General features: G+C 39.9%; 1 protein-coding gene across 1 annotated transcript in view; it reads right to left on the reverse strand.

Moving 5' to 3' along the window:
- The window catches only part of LOC137283502 (SH2 domain-containing protein 4B-like), a 267,928-nt gene extending 255,442 nt beyond the window's left edge, over positions 1–12,486 (reverse strand). The window contains exon 1 of the mRNA XM_067815036.1: positions 12,426–12,486. The gene's annotated coding sequence lies outside the window, so the exon portion shown is untranslated. The remainder of the gene's footprint in view (positions 1–12,425) is intronic.
- Between the last annotated feature and the right edge of the window lie 1,747 nt (positions 12,487–14,233).

Consider the following 14,233-nt stretch of genomic DNA (forward strand, 5'->3'; position numbering starts at 1 on the left):
AGTCTTAAGGTCAGCATGAACACTCTGTTTGAAATCTTCCATCAACACTAACTGTCTCAAACCATCAAAATCTGTGACATCCTTAGACCCACACCACCCGTCAAACAATGTTTCCTTTTCCCTAGCAAATTCTACAAAAGTCTCATTGTCCCTTTTGTGAGCATTTCTGAATTTCTGACGATAAGCCTCAGGTACTAAGTCATAAGCCTTCAAAAGTGTACTCTTCACAAGATCATAATCTGACAAAGCTGAATAAGCATCCTCAGCTTTACCCTTCAAAACACTTTGCAACAGCACAGTCCATGACTGCCTTGGCCACTTGAGATTTTCAGCAACTTTCTCAAAATGTAGGATATATTTGTCTACTTCCTTCTCATTAAAAGGGACAAGAAGCCTAGGATGCCTTGCAATGTCAAATAAGGAAGAATCTGAGGTCTGAGAAAGGTTTCAAGTTTTTTCAACTTAATTTCTGTCAATTTCCAATTTCTTCAATTCTAATTCCCTTCTATCTCTTTCTCATTCCTTCTCCATCTCAAACTTTTTCATTTCCATCTTTTTTTCCATCTCTAACCTTTTCAGTTCTAATTCTTTTATTTCCAGCTGAATGAATTCTATTCTTCTTGTTACGGTTAAGAATTTGGTGTGCCAAAAGGTGTAAGAAACCCCCTGTGAACCAGCAAAACAGGACAAAAACAACTTTAAAATATAGTTGCAAGCAACGATGAGGGCCCCTTGCGTTTAATACAACTCAGCTGTTTGTAACTTACATGTTAACGGTGAAAGTAGTAATGGTTGATTAATATGAATGATATCACTAATAGTCGAAAGCTCTTTTACTGGAACTACTGGAAGTTTCTAGAAGCTGTTCTCAAAACTTTTTTTCTTAGATTGGAAAATATCACTTAGGTATCATGAATCTGAAAAGAAAGGTAATCTTTGTTCAAACAATCGCAAAACTAGAACATTTATTAACAGAACAAGTTTCCCTAATAAGCAGATGATACAGGGTTGTCTCTCAGGTTCAGGCCAATGATATCAGCTTCAGTGATTAATGCCTTTTTTAGATGCCATCTTGTATACAGTACATTAAGCACAGTTGCTTACTACCTCCTGCGAATTATCATTGAAATCAAGTGGTATGTAAGAATTGTGGAAGCTAAGACACTTGTCCATGCTTTTGTGACATTATGGCTTGATTATTGTAATCCACTGCTGTCTGGATCAATTCACTCTGCCTGCCTTCAGATGGTACAGAACTGAGCAGCAAGATTGATAAAAGGAACATGCAGACATGCCCATCTTATAAGGCTTCCAGAAACTGATGTTTAAAGCTCCTCACCGTGTAGCTCCTCTGCATCTGGAACAGCTGCCGTCAGCTTCAACATAGATGTGTTACTAAGAAAGTTTGGTTTATAATATCCATGACCAAATATACATTTGTTCACTTTGTAAGAAAATGTAACGACAGTTTATCCTTCATATACAGTTTAGGATGTCAGTGGAATATTGTTATCAGAGGTAATTCTATTAGCCCATTTGACAACTCAAGCAGCGACAGTTATTACCGGAAGAAGCAGGACTTGACTATGTAAATAGCTCATTTGGAAATATTACCAAGGTACAATTGACCACACTCCAACGTGTCCAAAACAATGATGTCCAAACTAAGAAGTGAGCACAAACAACACAAGTGCTAACCTTCGAATCAATACAAGATTCGTACACCTTTTCATACAAATGTGTCAATCAAACTGCTCCTGTTTATTTCATAAAACTGACTGATGTATGAATCTGCTGGGTTATTAATATCTGCTGATTAGTTTGTTTTTATACCATTCAAAACTTATAATTACTAGCTCTTTTCCAAACATTACATTGTTATACTCTTCATCTGTATTGCATGCCAAACCATACTTGACAAGTTTAAACACATTTAACTGTCATTAATCACAACGTTTGTACCATTTTAAACTTCATCCAGCATATTTTATGTGCATAAAGTACTCAAACGTATCGCCAATTCGCCGATAGCACCACACTACGAGAGGAGAAACGCACGTGCCTGCACAAGAAATACATGCAAAATCAAGCGTCGGATAAGAATAGACATGAAATGTACAACTACTGAGACAGCATTTAGGCAGCTTGAGGGATTGGTACCAGTAAAGGTTTGAAAACAATTTAAATTGCTAAATTCAGTTACAAACATGCCCATTAATTCTATTTTCAAAATGAGGGGTAAGCAGTGTATTTCCATACTTTTCCGAGTGTATTAGCGATCACACCAGGGACACACTACAACAACTCTCTATATAGGCTCCGTGATTACACCAACTGCGCCGCGGAAGGGCCCCCCTCATTAAACTGATGGCGTATCAGCCCATTCACACATTAATTATCGGAATTGCTATTACGTACATATATTTATACATATATTACTCAACTTTGAACATGCAGACTATGGTGAGTGGTGGTGTGTAGTCCTCTAACTTGTCCCCATGAAACAGCTCGCCTGAGTGATTGAAGAAGCGGCTATAACCGTCATATGCTCAGGACTCGCATATCCCTGGGCTGTCGGTGATATAAAGAAGTGCTTATTTTCTTAATCTGCCGAAACTTGTTGGTTTTGAGGGCCAATATTGCTTACCATAACCGGTACATTCTTTCAAACAATTTTGCATGATTACCGCTGTTCGCTGTCTGAAGCTAATGGACTTTGTTTGCACTCTTTCTCTTTCATTTGGGGCTTTAGTAAAAGCATGCGCCGACAGAGGGTGCATTTCAACGACTCGACTTGACAAGATAGCCACAAAGTCTGGAAAGTTTGAAAGCCATAGCTGTTGCAGTTTGAGTGCAGCAGATTTTGAGAGCAAAGCAGTCGGGATTTTGCTTGAAAAACAGCACCAAAAACTTGAATCCAAAATAGCAGCCAAACGGTGCATTTTAGCGACTTGACCCGTCCAGGCGAAATTCTAGACATTTTGATTGCGCATCTGCTCAAGTAATCTGGAACTCGTAGGATCAGTAGTTTTGGAGATATTTGAAGTTGAAATTGAAAAAAAATAATTGATTTTGATATATCTCCCCTTTGCTATTGGGCCTACAGCCTTGAGATTTTAATTGGGAATATCTACACCTCGATGGGCATCTGCCTGATTTTTTTCAAGCGTTTCTGTCCACTGGTGCTCTTTGTAGCTCTGGTACAAAATCCGGTGGAATAATAAATAATAATAATAATAATAATAATAATAATTTATTTTGTTGATGGCGATGTACTGCTGGACAGTACAGTGATGGGAGTAAACCAGGAGAAGTCATTCACCAAATCTGCCCAGAGTCGGTCCTTTGTCGAGAAGCTTTCTGAGAAACAATTGCATCGAGTTTACATGCAGTGTGTGGAACAGAACAGCAATCCAACCGACTCCTTCGCCGGGATGAAGTCGGCTGGTCTCAAATGTGAAACTGATGGCTTCCTTTTTGCTGCTCAATGTCGTCTTTGCAATAAATTTACAGAGACTCACCAACACCTTGTCAGTGGATGCCCTACCTTGGCACAAACAGCATATCTTAAGAGACATGATGGCATGGCTCGCTGCTTTTACTATCGTCTCCGCCATGCCTGTGGCTTTGACCCCGAGGTCCATCCATGGTACGACCCTGAACATGTCCAGGGCGTCCTGGAAAATGCCAGCTATAAACTTCTGTGGAATAGGCCAATATACAGCCAGAGACGAATTCCAGCCACCAAACCTGATCTTGTACTTTTTGATAAAGCCAATGAAATTATTTATATCATTGAATTTTCTGTCCCTTTTGACAGCAACGTGACTGACAAGATTCAGGAAAAGCATGATAAATATGTGGACCTCGCCTTTGAAATGTCTCACTTGCATCCCAAGTACACTGTCGTCAGGCTCCCCATTGTTCTCGGTGCCCTTGGTTTGGTACCTCCTGATCTCTTAGCGCAGATCAAGAGAGTGCCCGGGTTCTCCAACGGGAGCACAGCCCTTCTGACAATCTGGGTAATGCAGAAGGTTGCAGTGTTGGGGAGCCTCCATATTCTCCGGAAAGTTCTTGGTGGGTTTGACTAGGCAGTGTTTCCTGGGAGAAGTCCCATTCGCTGTCTGGGCTGCTTGTAGAGGGGGCAAGGGCCCTGAGCTGATGATGAGCTTGACCAGCCTGACTGTGCCAGGATCACCCGAACCCTCTCCGCTGCATTTCTATCTCAATCTGTAAATAATAATAATAATAACTACACTACTAGTGTGTGCGAAAGCGACAGGATGGCCTGAAAATCCACGAATTAACGGCAAGTCGCTTAAGCTGCATTGGGACAATGCTATGCCCATGTATGCTTACCTGATGGAGCAAAATCTCCGAGACCAACTCCGGCGGCTAAATCATCTCGTGCCCCGTGGGCCAGATCAAAAAACAACTGGTGCCCGCCAGGAACCTTTGCAAGAGCAAAATGCTCAGGTGGCAGCAGACCCAAACCTTCTGATGGATGTCCGTGTCAACCTCTTTCCTCTTCCTGGGGAAACTCTTCCGAGAAAGAGCCAACTGGCCCTGAAATTTTGGATCCTCACTCTTCCTCTTCTTCAGTTACAGACCTTACCGAAAATCCTGTTTATATTTTGTTTACATCTATTTATGAGGAAATTTGTGATTTACCTTTAGAGAAACGGAGGCCAATTAAACAACTAAACGTGTCTTTCCCCAAAAATGAAATTGATTTACTTAATGAAATTATCTCTTCAAAACTCCCTGCGGACTGTTCATTACATGAAGCAAATTGTTGTGTCTACGCTGCCGCTCGAACTTTGGAGGAACTTCACACAGTTTCTAATACTCCCAATACTAAGAACAATAAACCAAAGAAAAACCGGTTTCAACTTAAACTAACAGAAACAAGAAAACATATTTCCTGGATAGAGCTGTGCCTGAAATTAAGATTATCAGGGAATCCCATGTCTAAACGACAAAAGGCAATTTGGAGAAAATTAAAATTACAGTATAAAACAACAAAAGAAAAGGTACTGCTCCAAATTGTCGATTCCCTTAAGGCAAAAATAAAAGTTTGGACTGAAAGAAAGAAAAAATGGGAAAACAAAAACAAATTTATCAAACAAAATAAAATGTTTAGGAATAATGAAAAACAGTTCTATAGGCAACTTAAAACAAGTGGTGTTGATGAGCATGATAAACGGCCTCCCATGGATGCCAGTGAAAGGTTCTGGAAACAGTTGTGGTCTGTACCCGGCAACTGTAACCTGGAGGCACCATGGGTCAGTGATTATGACAATGCAATGAATGAGAAAGTAACTAGGTCGTTTGTCTGTTACATCTCACCAGTTTGCCTGAAAAGTGTCATTAAAAAGTCCAAATCTAAACACAGCTCCAGGGTGAGTGGCATTCGAAACCGGTATTGGAAACTGTTTCCCTGTGTCCAAACACCATTACTTCACTGTTTTAATTCTCTTGTGGACACAGGTGAAGTTCCTCCGTGGTTCTGCAAAGGTCGCACAATACTTCTTCCAAAAAAGGGAGACTTGACTGATCCCAAAAACTTCCGCCCTATCACGTGTTTGAATACTCAATATAAATTATTCACAGGGTGTTTGACAAACCTCGTGTCATCTTACTGCGCGTCCAATGAGATAATTTACAGAGAGCAGGAGGGGGCGAGAAAGGGATGTTGGGGGTGCAAGGATCAACTTCTTGTACAGAAAATGATTTTGGAAGAGGCTAAAACATACCCTTGCAACCTTTCCATGTGCTGGATAGACTACAAAAAGGCATATGACTCTGTCCCTCACAAATGGATTCTGAAGTCTCTTCAGTGTACTTGATTTACTCAAGTCTTTAATGAGTTGCTGGTCGACTCAACTTGAGATGTATTCGCAAGGAGAGGTGCAGACTTCAGAATCTATTCCAATCAAAAGGGGAATTTTCCAGGGGGACTCCTTTAGTCCTTTGCTTTTTTGTCTGTCTCTAAATCCTTTGAGTTTCCTGCTCAATAGGGAGGAAGGGTACCATCCCGGACCTCCTCAGCACAGGTCCCCAACACCTCTTACTCATCTCCTCTACATGGATGACATCGAGCTCCATGCCAAAGGAGATACCAATTTGAAAGAACAGGTTCTCCTTGTCGAGTCCTTTTTTTATGATATTGGCATGACATTTGGACTTGACAAATGTAATACTCTTCATTTGAAACGTGGCAAGGTAACTAATGATGGATCAGTCAAGTTACGAGGGGGAGGAGTTATTGAGCATCTTGTGGAAGATCAGGCCTACACCTATCTTGGAATGCAAGTTCGAGACAAGCTCCAGAATGCCCAGATTCAAGATAAACTTTGGGCCGAGTATAAATCTCGTTTAAAGAAAATCTGGAGTTCAGAGCTAAATGCCCGAAACAAGGTCAAAGCCACCAATACCTTTGCTGTGCCAGTCCTCTCCTATTCCTTTGGAGTAGTCAATTGGACAAAACAAGACATCCAGGGTCTTGATCGCCTGACCAGGAGGATCATGTCTGATAACAGAGCACACCACCCTCGTTCCTCTCTTAATTGTTTATACATGCCAATCAATTCGGGAGGTCAGGGTTTGATTAATGTGGAAGCTCTTCATGACAGAGTTTTATTGTGTACTTTTGCACATATTCATTTATCGGATGATCCTCTGGTGATGCATGTCAAGACTCACGATGAAAGCAAGGAATTCCACAGCTATTTTAAGCGTGCCAAGGTTGTTGGACACAATCTGAAATTTGAAATTGATTTTGCTCATGGTGATGTACTGCTGGACGGTACAGCGATGGGAGTAAACCAGGTGAAGTCATTCACCAAATTTGTATAACAAATACTGTCATGCAATTAAATACACGCTTGTATGAACAAACAGTTATCTATATACCTCAGTACATTCACAATATATGTTTATTTCATAGACAGGTTACCGTAACATTTACCACAGTTATTGATATGAAACTATGAATACAATGGGCATAGCTTTAAGCTGTTGAGCAAGTTTGTTCATAATTATTTGTCAAATTTAACAGTTAGATTACTTCATTCAAATGTCTTATACTGACACAACAAAATTTGGATTAACAAAAAATATGCTCTTTACAAGCAATAATTATTTTCAATCCTTCTTTCAATAAGATGAGTATATGCAAAACAACTTCTTTTTATTGTAGAACACAGTGTTTCTAGGCTACTTCTTGCCCCTTCATCAGGAGACTGAAGACAGATGACCAACACATACTATACATACCAGAATTACAGGACGCCAGAGATATACATGTATATACAATCAATCAAAGAGGACCAATAAAACACAGTTATAAATAAGAAGAATGATAACAGGGATAAAGTAAAGTGAGTTGACACAAACACTGAGGAAAAGGAGTAAACACAGCAGTGTCATATACAGCAAATCAAGCAATAAATGGAAATTTGATATTTTAGTTTGTGCAACGACAACAGCACTTACTCATGCATTCCATTGTTTTAAGCCACTCAACTGTATCATCTATTGACTATTATCAAGACAGAATCCCTGTATTCCAGTTGTTATCCAACTTGTAGCGGTAGTTATAGAGCATCGCACAGCAATAATTGTTAACGAAGGTGACAGCAGAAACAGCAAATTGGCGGAGTTGAAGAGTATGGTGGCAGACATTGCTTGTCAATGACAAGTGCCAGCTGAGGAGGATGATATCAGTTTCCCACTACAGCAAGGTCAAGAAGCATCCTCACATTCACTGCCACACATTCACGCAGTGGCTCCTGCTCTCAAAAGGAGGATCCAAGACAGCAAGAATTGCAACCTTGCTTTACTTTTATGGCCAAATCCAGATTCAGTAAGATTAAAGAATGGGAGAATTTGATGGCATTGTCAACCATCTGAAAGAAGATTGCAGGTTAAACCGTTCACTCACCTTAGCGGAATTTATTCAGGCTTTTGGAATTTACAAGGACATAAACTGTGAGAACAATGATGTTAAGTGATTGAACTTGCTACAAATTATGGGCGAACATCACATTATGATTGTCACAAGCTGTTCGCTGCCAGAGTGGCCTGTGACACAGAGAAAGGATGCAGCATTCGGTGGGACATGAGGGATACACGTTTGAATGGACAGTGCTCATCCATTTGGCAGTCGAGATCATGCAGTATATGCCATAGCACTACTAATGGTGCAGACTTGTGTCAAGAGCGATGGATGGAGAGAGTTCGGCTTAACAACTTAACTGATGGGACCATTTCATCAGACCATCAGGGGGTTACTGACCGCACTGACACAAGAGGATGGCCACGGGTTAGGTCTAACGGATGGGAGATTTGTAATAAGTTAAATCATCGACACTGCACAAGATCCAATTGTACGCACCTGCGAACACCCATGGACAGGCTTATTGCATGCAGTCTCACAGCTAGGCTAGGAGGATTTGTTGGCTCCACACAGCACTAATCATACTCCCAGTATGAATGATCTGATCAGCAAGGAATCAGCCTCACTTTCATATGTCACCATAGACAATGCAATTGCAATTCTAAAACAACTGGGACAAGGAGTTCAAATGTGCAAAGTGGGCATTGTTGACTGCAGAAAGGTGAAAATGAAGTCACAACCGATACAGATTGTGTCAAACACTTGCTTGGAGTGTGGTGAATATGTCTGGCATTCATTCAATGTGTTTGAGTAAGATATGATTTGAAGGTGCTTATTGACATTTAGTACTAGTTACTAAATGTTTTTATTGCAAGTACGCTGTCTTATGTTTGCATTCTGGCTTCCCATATTAGTGGAGATGCACACGCACCTCCCTGAAAATTATGTCATTCATGCATAACAGTACACATAACAGTAATTCTTTATTCATCAATTCCCCTCAGCCATTCACCAGGCATACCCATACCGTAATCTCTTTGCTTTCCCACCCTCTCGCCCTGTTTGCCTCCATCTATCAAATTTCATTGTCCATCTTCTGTTGTTGTACATTATAGGTACTGGGCACAAACAACTGTACATATCTATTACCTTAAAGGTCACATGCAACCAAAAAAACAAAAATAAATAAAACACAGTTGTCACTTATTTGTGACATAAAACATACATTGCTGTTTGTGAAAAAGCAAATAAACAAAATTTAAAACATACAATTGCAAATCCAAAGTGCAATATTTTGTCCTTGGTTTACTTTACTCAACAGAAAGCAAATGGGAGACCGAACCTCTTCAGAGCGAGTGGGTGTGCACTGAAGAGTAACTAAGACTTTTCACTGGCTGAGTCATTTGTCGATACGCTGAGGGCTTATTTTGAGTAACTGGAGATGATCTGTTTGATTGGCATTTTAAACTATGGTGAGGAAAGTAAGATTATTTTTATGGCTAACAGCTTCTTTTATTGTATGTGATGTACATATACTGTTGTTGATCAAGCCAGAGTGACACCAGTATAAGAATCCATACTGAAATGTTGGGGTTTGTAAATACAAGCGCTCTGCATTTGCGTTGGATACAATCAACAAATCCTGAGAGTGTGAACTACTGCTTGGCTGGAAACTGTCTTTCATAAAACCACAAAGCAGAACTTGAACCTGACAATGTGAACTCATGCACATGAGCCATACATAAATCAATGTTTATGATGTATAGCCTGATAGGTGTTAAGTTCAAATTGCATGTGGTCAGTGATTGAAGGTTAGTATTACATACTGTCTTTAGCAGACAGGCAGGCAAACATAGTTGTCAATAAACAGAGATTGAGTTTGTCTGAGAGAGAGACTGCTTTTCACAATCAAAATATTTTTCTGTTTCTGAAGACATGTATAAAAACATTTCAGTTTTCAAACAACAATTTTTAGCAATGATATTAGTATTTCTCATGCGATACTTTCTTGCTGTAAATATGGGACCAGTGTCAAACCTTATTAGCGTGCATGCACTATGGGCACAGCCCAGCTGTTAAAATCACCTTTTCCCCCAGCGCTGGGGAAAAATTAGTGCATCATTTGAATACTGACTTCTCAGCCTTTTCTCCTCAAGCTGTTTTTCAGCTTCATAAGTTGAATATGCATTTTTGATAATTTGATATTCTAAGTCCATACCGAAGGAATCTGAAACTGCAAAGTTGTATTTTGCATTGCATGTGACCTTTTACATATTGAATATATATCAATAGTTCCTGAATAAATCATGTTATGGAGTGACATGATTCTTGTGGGATACCTCCTTTCAATATAACTCATGAGAATATGTACATATTAATTATGGTTTCCTGTTACCTGTTTACCAGCGGGAACCCCGGCTGGGTTACCTTCTCACCAGTTAAGTTACGTATCGGGGCCTGGCAGCATTCGCTCCCATTCAGACTGGCGACATTTTCGGCATTTGGACTTGAACATTAATTTGTATTAGCAGTTACACATCTTGGCCCGTTCACTTCAATTCTTGACCCCCAGTGTTAGACAGGTTGCGACACTTCCATCACTGGGTCTAAGCATTAATTATAGATTAATAACTACACAGCTAAACCTGACAGCGTTTGTTCCACTCTCCTACCCTGAGCTCCATGTGGCAAGCCAGCACAGTATCTCTGCCAATGGCCAGAAAGATGTGAAGATTCCTCACATCTTACACAGTGCTGTCAATATAATGTACAAATTTCAGAACTGATTTGTTTTTAATGAGGCTACACAGCTAATTAAACATCTTTGTTAAAATGGTTCAGTTTCACTTGTAACACTATTTCGATTTGCGTAACAACCCTTTATTTTACCTGGGTTGTACGGCTCCACATGCTGTCATCGAAGCCTAATGTATAGCAAACGATCCAGCTGGTTTGAAAAATAAACATGTTTGTCATAAACCTTACTGACAAAGTTGTAAAAAAATATTTACACAACAGTGTAAAACATTATGAAAACCTTGTCGAATTGCTTGCCTTACGCCAGTCTCAGCATATTAATGAATGTGCGCATTTGTTTGCAAACAAGAGAAAAGTCCAGTCACGTGATATGCAACTTAGCCTGTGGCAGTGATGTTATGCTAACTCATTGCTGCGCTGGAGTGTGCGTTTGCTCCCATTTTTTATCCCCAGCTTTGGTTGGGTTGCAATGTTCCGTCAACATATCCACTGGTCAACAATACAATAAAAAATCAATGTATCCAATCTGGGTGACCAAACGTGCCCTTCAGAAATTTGGGACATGCCCCGTCACCTTGCCCTTCCTTTTTGACAGGTTCTCACGATACAATTGGTCAAACTATCAGCCAATATAATGAGTAACTGAGATATAATGTGTTACATTCGGGATATTTTATCCCATCACATGACGGGAAGCTTTGTTTAGCATCGAGTAATGATAAATGTATCATGCAGTATGTATGTGTATGAATGGTGATGTATGTTTGCAGCGTTAAGTTAAGATGAACAAAGTGACAAACTATAAATCTCTATATGCTCCATGTTACTTACACACCTATTGATACTTTCCTTGAAATAGTCAGTAAGCACAAGCAATGTATTGGCAAAAAATGTAGACGATTATAATGCGAGTAACACCTCCCCCCTCCCCTCTCTCTCTCTTTTTAAACTCTATTGTAAATAATATATTATAATTTAGTCAATTTGATGAGAGAGACAGGAGGAATTTGTATATTTGTTCATCTAGTACGTACGAAGACCGAAGACCGCGTAGGTGTTGATAAAAATACAGCACACACTGGCAAAGGGGTATAAGAGACACATGTAATAAATTACATGAAATGCTGTAATATATGTTTTCACATCAGCCTCTTTTCCATTTACATCTTTACGACACAATTAAATAATCAGTACTTGTTTGTGAGACTAGACAGTTTCCTGTCATATCCGAGACCTGCCAGGGAAATCAGGCATGATTAGCACTAATTAGCCTCGTCGCAGCAATCAGGCAGTCAGCGAGGGGTCCCAGGTGTTGGGCAGTGGAGCGGCTCCAGGGCTTAATGAGTTAAATCCACAGTTGCCTGTCTGGTTATCCTTCAACACAGTCAGTCCTCTTCTCGGGAAGGGTGTCTCCGACTGCACTGTATCATGCACTAAGTTTATATGCATAGAAGTACAAAAAGAGAAGAAAGTACAAAATGTACACGTTGAGAGTCCCAACACCTTTTGACTCTTTTTTTTTTTGTTTTTCGTTTGTTTGTTTTTTATTATGTTCCAGTCTCTATTCAAATAACAGGTAAGATTACAATGCTCATTCGTCGACTGCATTTTACTACTCTGGAATTAGAAATTCGACCACTTCCCATTTCGTCACACCTGTTGACAGGTGCATCGACTCATCGGCAAAACATAGGTAAGCAAAGTAAAACTTGACAGATCTACCCTTTCTTCATACTGAATTCATATATGTAACAACTGTACGTCTTACCTTGCCGTGACTGAGATCTTCACAGAACGACTCCCTCCTGTCAAATAATTGAAATGATTTTCGAAGGCCGGTAGTGAACTCACAACCCGGAAGTTCATTAAAATCTGGGCTAACGTACCCGGGTCACGCCGACCAAGAAGTAAAACGAGCAGAGACTGCATGGAAACATGATAAGCGATCAGCAAAATTGCATCAGTACCGTACTGTGCTGTAACGCCCATGAAAGATGCGATGGGTACACGAAAAGGTACATCCAGTCTTCCAAGGGTCATCGTGCAACAACTTATCGCATAGGATACTGCAGTATGAATCCTAAACAGCGGTTAGATTGTTTTTTGCACTTTGGGACAGTTTATACCATACATAAGGAAAAAATATATAAATACACTCTAATTAGATGTTAACGCTTCACTTGACATTAACCCAGTACTGCACTGCAGTACCATGTTTATAAATGCTCAAAGTTATTTTGGGGTTCTTGTTTAATCCAAATCATACGCTACAGAAAATTCAGTGCTTGAAATATCTACAGGAACTCACATTGTAATTATTCGTTTGTAATTCATGAGCAGGTGTGTCTTATCCGAGCGAAAACAGTACTGTGTAGTAGGACTATTGTACGTTCCTCTTGGTCACGAGTCGACAATGTAAAGTAACGGTTTCCTTACATCCGTATATATAGTGTGAATAATCTCACGATAACGATACTTGCACGGAGAATGTAGTTTATATCAAAGTGTAAAATGTGTCTATTTCACCTTGTTTGAAAGACACTGCTACTGTTACCAGAGACCATTTATTATATGGTCTCTGCTGTTACTGAGAAACTATATAAGACAAGCAGACGATGCACCAAGGGAAGTAACTCCCAGTTTGTTACCACGAGATCTGGCCTCACTCATGCAATGAAAATTTACTAATTCAGATCGTTATATCAACAAAGACACACATTTGGGTGAGGTAAGCTGTGTCAGATGAGACCACATAATTACAGCACCATGAATGATCAGGCTTAAAGAACGAATAAACTCAATTTTTTTGTACTCTTTTTACCACTGCATATGAAAGACTTCTGGTTAGTCATATACGGAACACCATTTTTTAAATATTTTTTTTAAAAATAAACTTAATGGTTAATTCATACCAAGTGGTTAAGAATTTTCAGGGGGCCGTCTGCTTCTCTCTCGCCCGCAAACGAAACCACAGACAGGTGTCGCCAGACCCCTGCAGTGACGTCTTAGAAAGAACGATTGTGAGATAGTTGTTTAGAAAATGTGTAGGAAGCTCGTCATTTCGCTGATTTCTCGACGTCACCAAAGACATGCCAATTTCTTGTGTTGCCGTCAACTGCTCCTTGGGGTCGGGTGATGGTGTCACTATCCACAGATTTCCACCGGAATATATACTAAATCGGATGGTTCGCCCCCTACCAGGCTTCCAGGACAGAAAATCGAGTTCAGTTTCATCGAGTTTATGCAATCAAGACTGCTTACTACAAATTGCTGGTCAAAAGGATTTTGCATGAATATAACGCTTTCTTCCTCGGAAGCGAGGTTGTGGTCGAAGTGACAATATTATCGTAAGCAATATTGTATTGACTTCCACCTCGCTTCTAAGAGTGAAATTGTTATGTCATAAGCAATGTCATGCAAAATCCTATTGTCCATCAATAAAATACATATTTTACTATCAGCAGAAAGTAATTTTGATTTTGTAAGTCAGTGAAAACAAACTTAAATAACATTCATCCTCAGTGAGGGCGCCGCCATTTTTGAAAATCGTGAACTCGCGGACTTAAGTCCCTTTGA

Source organism: Haliotis asinina, chromosome 5, assembly GCF_037392515.1.
Source record: "Haliotis asinina isolate JCU_RB_2024 chromosome 5, JCU_Hal_asi_v2, whole genome shotgun sequence".
Lineage (NCBI taxonomy): Eukaryota > Metazoa > Mollusca > Gastropoda > Lepetellida > Haliotidae > Haliotis > Haliotis asinina.